Below are 11,258 nucleotides of genomic sequence, written 5' to 3'. Positions count from 1 at the left end.
TCTGACTCATATATATATATATTTTGCAATATATATTTTCATAATATACTTGAGTTAAAATTTGAATAATAGAGGCTTGCTGAAGTTACTCACCTGCCAAAGCCCTGACATTGGAATGGAACTTATTTATATGGGAATCTAGCCTTTGACTGATTATATATGATAAAATTTAATGGAAATTGCATCAAATTTTGAGTCAGGAAATTCAATGGCAAGTTACAACTACTTCATTTTTGTTCTTAATAACTGAGGATAAAAACATTTCCCATTAGAGATTTTCTAGTAAATATTAATAAAAGTAGTTAATATCTCTATGAATAGCATGTAATAACTACAAATTGGTATGAAAATATTAACTAGTCTCCCACTATTTGCAACATGGAATCATCAGAACTATGTATAAAATGTTAAATAAAATCCCTGCCCTTAAGAAACTTAAATTTTCATAACAGTTAAGTAAAACTACAATTATAATATGATGTGTGATACAATGGAATTTCAAAAAGGAGCCACTGAATGAAGTTTTAAGGGCAGAGAAATTTTGTTAGAAGCTGCTGCTGCTGTTGCTAAGTGGCTTCAGTCGTGTCCTACCCTGTGCGACCCCACAGACGAGAGCCCTCCAGGCTCCGTCATCCCTGGGATTTGCCAGGCAAGAACACTGGAGTGGGTTGCCATTTCCTTCTCCAATGCATGAAAGTGAAAAGGAAAGTGAAGTCGTTCAGTCTTGTCTGACTCTTTGCGGACCCCATGGACTGCAGCCTAGCAGGCTCCTCCGTCCATGGAATTTTCCAGCCAAGGGTACTGGAGTGGGGTGCCGTTGCCTTCTCCTGTTAGAAGCTAGGATTCCATTTTGTGTTGAATTATCTGAAGATATTAGCTAAATGAAAAATGGGAAGAGTATTCTCTGGAGAAGGGTAATAATAGGGAAGGACAAGCCAGACTTGAAAACAAAAGAGAGATTTTGTGTCAGCTTAGGAGTTTGCATTTGATTTTGAATGGTTTAAAACACTGAAATATTTTGAACTAGGTATGTTGTTGTTCAGTCACAAAGTTGTGTCTGACTTGTGACCTTATGAACTGTAACCCTATGGACTGCAGGCTGCAGGCTGTCAGGCTTCCCTGTCCTTCATTATCTCCTGAAGTTTGCTCAAACTCATGCCCATTGAGACAGTTATGTCATCCAACCATTTCATCCTCTGTCACTCCCTTCTTCTCTTGCCCTCAATCTTTCCCAGTGTCAGAGTCTTCCAATGAGTTGGCTCTTCGCATGAGGTGGCCAAAGCATTAGAGCTTCAGCTTCAACATCAGTCCTTCCAATGAAGGTATGTTAAACCATATTTATTTTTTTGAAAGTTTGCTCTTGCTGTGTTACAGGGAATAGGGAATTCCAGGAAGGAAAGATTGGAGATTTGTGGGAAATTTTGCAGTAATTTAGAAAAGGGATATTGTTGAATTAGTTGTATAGAAAACGGAGTACAAAAATTTTGAGAATGACCAAGGAAGATACTGACAACAAATGGGAGTAGACTTTCTCCAATATTGGAGATAACGCAGAAGGTAAAAATCTTAGGGGATGGAGGAGGAGACACATTCAATCAAATCTGTTAGTGGAATAACCAGGTTGGGGGTTGCAGTAAACAGTGAAGCACAGGCAAAAGAAGGTGAACTGGACAAGTATATTCATTTTGTGAATGATGATCTCAAAGACATTTAAATCATCAACAAATAGTAAAGTAAAAGAACTTCTGAAGGCTTCATGGAAAACAAAAATATTTAGATACAGCATATGGGAAAGTGGTGAGGGCCTCAAATATCTTACCCTTGGCAATGGAAACATACAATGACTAGAAACAAATAGATAATATACTAATCACTGTATATAACCATTTGCTACTGACATCTCCTATGTAATTTTTTTTTTCTATGTATGTGCTACCCTCAGAAGGGTCAGTAGCTTGAACTAGAAAAGGCAGTAAAGCAATTATCCTTCAATAAAAAAATAATTTACCCCCCCACCCCCCGCAAAAAAAAGGAGATGATCAACGACTTGGGTAGTGAGGTTAAAATAAAATAGCACATTGTCAGTATGGAGGTTTGGATGAATTCCAATAATACAAACAATAGAAAATGATATATGCCTTACTGGAATGTTGGACATTTTCACTGGAATGCAAGGAGTGTCAACAAGGCTGAACAGAGAAGTTCATGATTGTGAAATTTTAATAGAATTAGCATTCCCCTAGCTTATTATGTGTAATACCAGTTAGATCGGTTGTTATTAAGTGCTGTGAAAAAGAAATGTTTAGTAGCCTAAGTAATGTTAAATTAATTTTAAATAACCACTCAAGAATTGTTTGAACTTTTAATATTTGACTTTTTCGTATGAGCTTCCAAAATTATTTGGCTTTTATATACATTTTAGCTAAATATGTTATAGTGATAATGGTCTATGAAGCTTATTTTGAGAAATACTAAAGTAGATAATGTAGGTCAGGTATCAGTGTGATGCCTGGAAGAATATATCCTCAATAATTGCTGCTTTTAAAATCAGTAGCATATTTTGATCTGACCTTCTTTTACATAATCCCTAGACTCATAAAGACAATATTAGAAACTGACTGTTTTACAGTTTCCATCATGCTTTCATTGTCTTGTATATTATTGAACTTAAGAAGTGCTTCAGCAGGATACAGCATGCTTGGGGCTGGTGCATGGGGATGACCCACAGAGATGTTATGGGGAGGGAAGTGGGAGGGGGGTTCATGTTTGGGAACACATGTAAGAATTAAAGATTTTAAAATTAAAAAAAATAAAAAAAAAATAAAAAAAAAAATAAAAAAAAAAAAGAAGTGCTTCAGGTGTAATTCAGTTGTGGTGACTGAAGTGAAAATAGAGGGCAGAGATATGCATTCGATAAAATTTTGGCATTTAAAGGCAAAAGGAAATAACTTTAAGTTAATTTCCATTAAAGGTGTCCAGTTAATATATACATGTATACACTAGGGCCACTGTATAAAGGACCAGCACAGCTGACATTCTAGGAGAAGTATTAATAACTTATACCTGGTTTGCTCAGTCAAAGTCTTTAATATATTTTAGAACAGATATGAGATAGGTGATACTTGATCATGCTCCCTATGGCCTCATCCTCAACCTCCAATCACAAAAATTAAAAAAAAAAAGCTCAAATCATTAATATGTTGTATATAAGCATGACTAGACTACTACTGGAGTTTCATTCCCACACATTTCATCTGCCATGCAGTCCCACAAGAAGATGAAAGACTGGAAGATCTTAAGCCTTTTTTGTTTCTCTATTTCTGACTTACTTTACTCTGTATAATAGTTTCTAGGTTCATCCACCTCATTAGAACTGACTCAAATTCATTCCTTTTTATAACTGAGTAACATTTCATTGCAAATATGTACTATAACTTCATTATCCATTCATCTGTTAATGGACATCTAGGTTGCTTCCATGTCCTAGCCATTGCAAATAATGTTGTGATGAACTTTGGGGTACATGAGTCTTTCAATTAAGGCTTCTTCAGGGTGTATGCCTAGTAGTGGGATTGGCCCATATGATTGGATCATGTGGTAGTTTTATTTTTGTTTTTTTTTTTTTTAAGGAAAACTATGTTCTCCATGGTTGCTGTATCAATTTACATTTCTACCGACAGTGCAAGAGGGTTTCCTTTTCTCCTCATCCTCGCCACCATTTTTTTATTGCTTTTAGATTTTTTTTTTGATGGCCATTCTTACCAGTGTGAGGTGATACTTCATTGTAGGTTTTATTCACATTTCTCTAATAGACAGAAGAACCAAACAGGCATTTTTCCAAAGACAAACAGATGGCTAATAAACACATGAAATGATTTTAAGCCTCTTAATGTACCAGACTCCTTCATTACTCATGACTACTTTACCTGTTGTTGTCTTTTCAGTTAACATTTTCCCTCCCTCTTTTACTCAATGAACTTCTACTCATTCTTCAGATTTGCATAGAAATTTTATGTCATCAGGAAAGCACTCTCTAATTTTCTCATGTTGATTAGGGTAATAAAAGCTCATATCTCATCCAATTAATCATTTATATTTATTATTTCTAAATACAGCAAATGAATATTTTATTTTATTCTTCTATAATATTGAAATAATTTGAGTACAAGAACCGTGTCTCTTTTGAACATTCTTGTGTTTCCAATGCCAAATAAAGTTCATGGGTGTAGAACTAAAAAACTTCTCAGTAATATATTGCACAGTACTTGATGGATAAATGAATGAATACATATATTTAATTGAGTAAAGTATTAGAGTTGGGGCTACTGTCATAAAGAAAATAATATGCTCACCCTAACATTTCTCTTTTTTACCACTACTCATTGGCTTCCCTGGTGGCTCAGAAGTTAAAGCATCTGCCTCCAATGTGGGACACCCGGGTTTGATCCCTGGGTCGGGAAGATCCCCTGGAGAAGGAAATGGCAATCCACTCCAGTATTCTTGCCTGGAGAATCCCATGGATGGAGAAGCCTAGTAGGTTACAGTCCACGGGGTCACAAAAAGTCAGACACGACTGAGTGAATTCACCTTCACCTTTACTTATTGAAAAAGATGGGAGCAAAATGTCATGTAAACCTAAGCAGCAGAATGAATACTAGAAAAAGTTTGTATGGAAGAGAATTCCAGACAAGGACCAAGTGAAATATAGATTTAGCAGATTAGTTTATGTTACTGGTTTCTAATTATCTTTATATAGTACTTTTGTGTGACTAGGATGAGTTTATTTAAAATGATGAGAAAGTTTTCAATTATGCTTATAGACTGTACAAAATACTGGATAATGTGAAGTGTGTGTGTGGCAGCATGCTAAAACATGAGGAAGAGTTCTTAAGAAGTAGAAAACACTTTATTTTGTAGAAAGTGAGTCTGCTCAATCATGATTTTAAAAATAGAAAGTGATGATTTTCATTCTTGAATATATTTCATAGGCTTTCAGGTGTGAATAACTGATAAAAGAATTTAAGTTTTATTCATAAAATGCATTTGCTATATATGACTTTTATATACTGTGTACCTTTTAGATAATGAAAAATATACTGAAATTCATGTTAGAAAAACCTATCATTTCCTAAAATAATTTATTGTCCCTGAAAAATAAACTATAATGCTACCAAGTAGCACTTACTGTGAACTTATTAAGTCCTCACATCAACTCAATAATTAGGATTTCTATTATGTCTATTATATAGATGAGGAAACTGAGACTTAAGGAAATTATGTGACTGTTTAAGCCTCCACAGTTAATACATAAAGGAGTTGGAGATTCAATTTGGAAAGGCTGATTTCAAATAATCCTTCCTATAGATTGTAGGAACTGAAGCTTAGGCATTTTCCAAAATATTCATAATATCAGCAAGCTTGTACACCTTGGTTATTTTGTGTCAGGCACTGTGTTAAGCACTAGGAATTCTAACTTCTCATACAGGGCTCATCTCAGAATTTAATAAGGTGTGAGAAAGGAGTATTCAGGTACAGAGGGAAGTATGGATCTTTAAGGCAAAAGAAACAAAATGAAAGAAAACATGAGAAACAGTATGGTATATTGAGGAATGAAAGTAGCTCATTTAAGCTATAAGGGTGCAGGATGCTTGGGGCTGGTGCACTGGCATGACCCAGAGGGATGGTGGGGGGGTGGCAGGTGGGAGGGGGTTCAGGATTGGGAACATGTGTACACCCGTGGCAAATTCATGTTGATGTGTGTCAAAACAAATACAATATTGTAAAGTAAAATAATAATAATAGTAATAATGATAAATAATAAATAAGAGGAGAAGACTCTTGAGAATCCCTTGGACTGAAAGGAGATCCAACCAGTCAATCCTAAAAGAAATCAACCCTGAATATTCATTGGAAGAACTGATGCTGAAGCTGAACCTCCAATATTCTGACCACCTGATGTGAAGAGCCTCAGTTCAGTTCAGTTCAGTTCAGTCACTCAGTCATGTCTGACTCTTTGAGACCCCACAAATTGCAGCACGCCAGGCTTCCCTGTCCATCACCAACTCCCAGAGTTTACTCAAACACACATCCATTGAGTTGCTGATGCCATCTAGCCGTCTCATCCTGTCGTCCCCCTTTCCTCCTGCCCTCATCCCTCCCAGCATCAGAGTCCTTTCCAATGAGTCAACTCTTTGCATGAGGTGGCCAAAGTACTGGAGTTTCAGCTTTAGCATCATTCCTTCCAAAGAACACCCAGCTGCCCCCTTATTGTGGTTCCCAGATTTAGGTTAAGTTTGCATTGCCTGGTTTTGGTTTAGTTGCTAAGTTGTGGCTGGCCCACTGAAACTCCATGGACTGTAGTCCACCAAACTCCTGTATCCATGGTATTTCCCAGGCAAGAATACTAGAGTGAGGTGCCATGTCCTTCTCCATTGCATAGCTTAGTGTTTGCTAAAGAGTGAATGCCTTATGCCTTGCTAATTTTATTATTTTTAATTTTAATTGATTTAATTAAACATAACAGGAATACTTTTAGATGAGCAACATTAGTGGTCTAAGATCCCAAGGCTAGAGGAAGGTGAATATTAAAGTTCTCAGATGACATTTGGGTTTTAACCTTGAGCACTCAACTGTAATTTAAATCTATTTCCAAATATGTCAACAGCAAAATTATTTCAAAAACTGATTTAGCTTATATGCACATACTGGGGAATATCTTTTCACAGTCAATTTATGTATTAAAATATTCTTGTTTTGAGTTTTTTTAAAAAGCAGATGACACTGCTAGGCATACACACTGAGGAAACCAGAATCGAAAGACACATGTACAGCAGTGTTCATTGCAGCACTGTTCATAATAGCCAGGACATGGAAGCAACCTAGATGTCCATCAGCAGATGAATAATAAGAAAGCTGCGGTACATATACACAATGGAGTATTACTCAGCCATTAAAAATAATATATTTGAATCAGTTCTAATGAGGTGGATGAAACTGGAGCCTAGCATACAGAGTGAAGGAAGCCAGAAAGAAAAACACCAATACAGTATACTAACACATATATATGGAATTTAGAAAGATGGTAACAATAACCTTGTATGCAAGACAGCAAAAGAGACACAGATGTATAGAACAGTCTTTTGGACTCTGTGGGAGAGGGAGAGGGTGGGATGATTTGGGAGAATGGCATTGAAACATGTATAATATCATATATGAAACTTATCACCAGTCCAGGTTCAGTGCATGATACTGGATGCTTGGGGCTGGTGCACTGGGACAATCCAGAGGGATGATACGGGGAGGGAGGAGGGAGGGGGGTTCAGGATGGGGACACGTGTATACCTGTGGCGGATTCATGTTGATGTATGGCAAAATCAATACAATATCGTAAAGTAATTAACCTCCAATTAAAATAAATAAATTTATATATATATAAAAAGCAGATGTCAACAAGTGCACTCTCTTACAGATTAAATTTTCAAGTGAAAATAGCTTAAATTTCATTGTAACTATCTGTAAGTTTCATTTTTTTTCTGTTTCTATGATCACTGAGATCATGTTTGTTTTACTTTGTTTATTTTTCTATCTGAGGAAAATTGCTTTAAAATGCTGTACTGTTTTCTGCCATAAAACAACCATAATATATATCTCCTCCTTCTTGAGCCTCCCTTCTTTCCCCTCATCCCACTCCTCTAGCTCAGCAGAAGTCCAGTCTGGCACTCTGTGCTGTAAGTCTGCATTTTAGAAGTTATTTTTTATCAGTATGATTTGATTAATCATTAATATTTTATTATGATTAAATATAGTAAGAAAAATTAGTTTTGATGAAATTTTGAATGTGTTAGTCTAAGAAGCTTAATATCTGAGACACATCAAGGTGAAATAAGACATATCTTTCCATCATTGCACCAGGAAATTAGTTGAATGACTTACTTTGAAAATAATTTTATTCTTTTTATTTATACACAAAACCAATATTGATGATAAAAGAGAGAATAAAGGTTTTCAAGCCATTAAACCTAGCTATCTTATATGAATAAACAAAGAGCCAATGTATGCCTAAGAGAATAAAGAATGGAATTAAGAAAAGCAAAATTTTGTCAAATCCTAAATATATTTGAAATACAAATAGTCTATTTGTATAACTAAAACTAAAAATGAAAAGGCAACAAAATAGTAAATACATGATTTGAATAGTGTTTTCATTTAAAGGGGACAATTATAATAGAGAAGTGCACATTATTAGATACATGTTACTTTTAATGAACTAGGTTAGTAGGTTGAGTGGTTCATAAATTGAGTGGTTCGTTCACTAAAATTCATTAAATTATTAAATTTAGAAAAGCTTTTGATTCTTACCTCAGATAAGATAAAAACAACAACAACAGTAAAAACTTTGTGCTAACCCTTATAACAAGGATGAAGCTTGCTGGAATACAAGTTAATGACTTTCTGGAACACATTAGAGAACTGAACTCCCGTGTCTTTCCTAAACCAAGATCTGGAATAGGAACACCTTGAATTGAGCAAGTGTTGCTGTTGGACATGGAATAAGCTAATAGGAATTGTTCTGCCTTATTGACTATGCCAAAGCCTTTGACTGTGTGAATTACAATAAGCTATGGAAAATTCTGAAAGAGATGGGAATACCAGACCACCTGACCTGTCTCTTGAGAAATCTGTATGCAGTTCAGGAAGCAACAGTTAGAACTGGATGTGGAACAACAGACTGGTTCCAAATAAGGAAAGGAGTACGTCAAGGCTGAATATTGTCACCCTGCTTATTTAATTTATATGCAGAATACATCATGAGAAATTCTGGGCTGGATGAAGCACAAGCTGGAATCAAAATTGCTGAGAGAAATATCAATAACTACAGATGACACCATCCTTAATGGCAGAAAGAGAAGAACTAAAGAGCTTCTTAATGAGAGTGAAAGAGGAAGACTGAAAAAGTTTACCTAAAGCTCAACATTCAGAAAACAAAGAGTATAGTCTCTGGTCCCATCACTTCATGGCAAATAGATGGGGAAACCGTGGAAACAGTGGCAGACTTTATTTTCTTGGGCTCTAGAATCACTGCAGATGGTGATTTCAGCCGTGAAATAAAAAGATGCTTTTTCCTTGGAAGTAAAGTTATGACCAACTTAGACAGCATATTAAAAACCAGAGACATTACTTTGTCAACATAGTTCCTTCTAGTCAAGGCTATGGTATTTCCAGTAGTCATGTATGGATGTGAGAGTTGAACTATAAAGAAAGCTGAGTGCCAAATAATTGATGCTTTTAAACTGTGGTGTTGGAGAAGACTCTTGAGAGTCCCTTGGACTGCAAGGAGATCCAACCAGTCCATCCTAAAGGAGATCAGTCTTGAATGTTCATTGGAAGGACTGATGTTGAAGCTGAAACCCCAATACTTTGGCCACCTCATGCGAAGAGCTGACTAATTGGAAAAGACACTGATACTGGGAAAGATTGAGGGCAGGAGGAGAAGGGGATGACAGAAGATGAGATGGTTGGAGGGCATCACTGACTCAGAGGACATGAGTTTGAGTAAACTCTAGGAGTTGGTGATGGACAGGAAGGCCTGGCGTGCTGCTGTCCATGGGGTTGCAAAGCATCAGACATGACTGAGTGACTGAACTGAACTGAACTGAATAAGAATTGAGCTGAAATGTCCTTTTTGTTGTTGTTAAAGGCCAAGTTCCAGTAGTCACGTGCGGATGTGAGAGTTGGACTGTGAAGAAGGCTGAGCGCCGCAGAATTGATGCGTTTGAACGGTGGTGTTGGAAAAAACTCTTGAGGGTCCCTTTGACTGCAAGGAGATCCAACCAGTCCATTCTGAAGGAGATCAACCCTGGGATTTCTTTGGAAGGAATGATGCTAAAGCTGAAGCTCCAGTACTTTGGCCACCTTATGTGAAAATTTGACTCATTGGAAAAGACTTTGATGCTGGGAGGGATTGGGGGCAGGAGGAGAAGCGGATGACCGAGGATGAGATGGCTGGATGGCATCACTGACTCGATGGATGCGAGTCTGAGTGAACTGCAGGAGTTGGTGATGGACAGGGAGGCCTGGCGTGCTGCAATTCATGGGGTCTCAAAGAGTTGGACACGACTGAGCGACTGAACTGAACTAAACTGATGGACTATGTGAAAGTGTAAATCCCTCTGGGATTACAGATTTAGAAAATATTTGCACCAGTTATAGACTTTTCCATGAGTTTGATGAAGTTCTTACAAGGAAGGCTGGGGAGAATCCTGAGAAATCTTTCCTTGTTATCCTGGCTATAGGACTGGGGTAGCTTAAAGTGCTGACATTTTGCTGAGACCTACCTCATATTTCTCCTCTATGGAACAAAAATCTTGCACTCCAGGTAAAAGGATAATAACTAATGGCTTTTTAGGAAACTGTGTAACCCTTGATACTAGAGAAAGAGTAAAGGAGCAAAAAATAAATTTTCTGTCTCAGAGGAGAGCCAGAAATAGTTATAACACTATCATTACAAGTGGAGAAGAGGAAAAGTAATTATTTCCACCATGCTCCTGTGAAATTTGGACACTCTGCCTGCATAGGATGGAGGCTGTTAGAACATCAGAGGAGAGTGTATTTCGTTGATTTCCACTTCCAAAATAATAAGAATTTGATAAAACTGTAGAGCATAATTAAGAGAGCATCAGGAAATATATTCTTTTTCAGGTAAAATGAAAAACAAAAAATAAATAAAAGTGAACAAATATTGAGAACTAACTTCTGGCCAATCTATACCTTAAACATCAAGAAAAATTTGAAACCTGTGGTACATTTGCAACAACAGGCCAGCCCAATTTTGAATTAGATTGACATAAGCCCTAACACTGGGCTTCCCTAGTGGCTCAGAGGTTAAAGCATCTGCCTGGAATGCTGGGGACCCGGGTTCAATCCCTGGGTAGGGAAGATCCCCTGGAGAAGGAAATGGCAACCCACTCCAGTACTCTTGCCTGGAGAATCCCATGGAGGTAGGAGCCTGGTAGGCTTCAGTCCATGGAAAATCCCATGGAGGGAGGAGCCTGGTAGCCTTCAGTCCATGGGGTTGCAAAGAGTCAGACAGGACTGAGTGACTTCACTTTCACTTTAAACCCTAACACTAAAATAATAGCAGAAATAAAGCAACACTAATCACCATGCATAAGAACTATTTATCTCAGCCTCTACCATTTTACATAGCATGTGTATCTTCTGACTAAAAGCTAGGGTACATAAGAAAAAGCAAGAAGATA

The 11,258-nt window shown here is 37.0% G+C and overlaps 1 non-coding gene across 1 annotated transcript; it reads left to right on the top strand.

Moving 5' to 3' along the window:
* Positions 1 to 10,863: 10,863 nt before the first annotated feature.
* On the top strand, positions 10,864 to 10,935 carry TRNAS-GGA (transfer RNA serine (anticodon GGA)). Its single transcript has one exon. It is a non-coding gene; the product is annotated as a tRNA-Ser (tRNA).
* Positions 10,936 to 11,258: the final 323 nt, after the last annotated feature.

This window comes from Budorcas taxicolor, chromosome 11 (genome assembly GCF_023091745.1).
Source record: "Budorcas taxicolor isolate Tak-1 chromosome 11, Takin1.1, whole genome shotgun sequence".
Taxonomy (NCBI): Eukaryota; Metazoa; Chordata; class Mammalia; order Artiodactyla; family Bovidae; genus Budorcas; species Budorcas taxicolor.
Note: the sequence above shows the minus strand (reverse complement) of the source record. Positions and strands in the feature narration are given on the sequence as shown.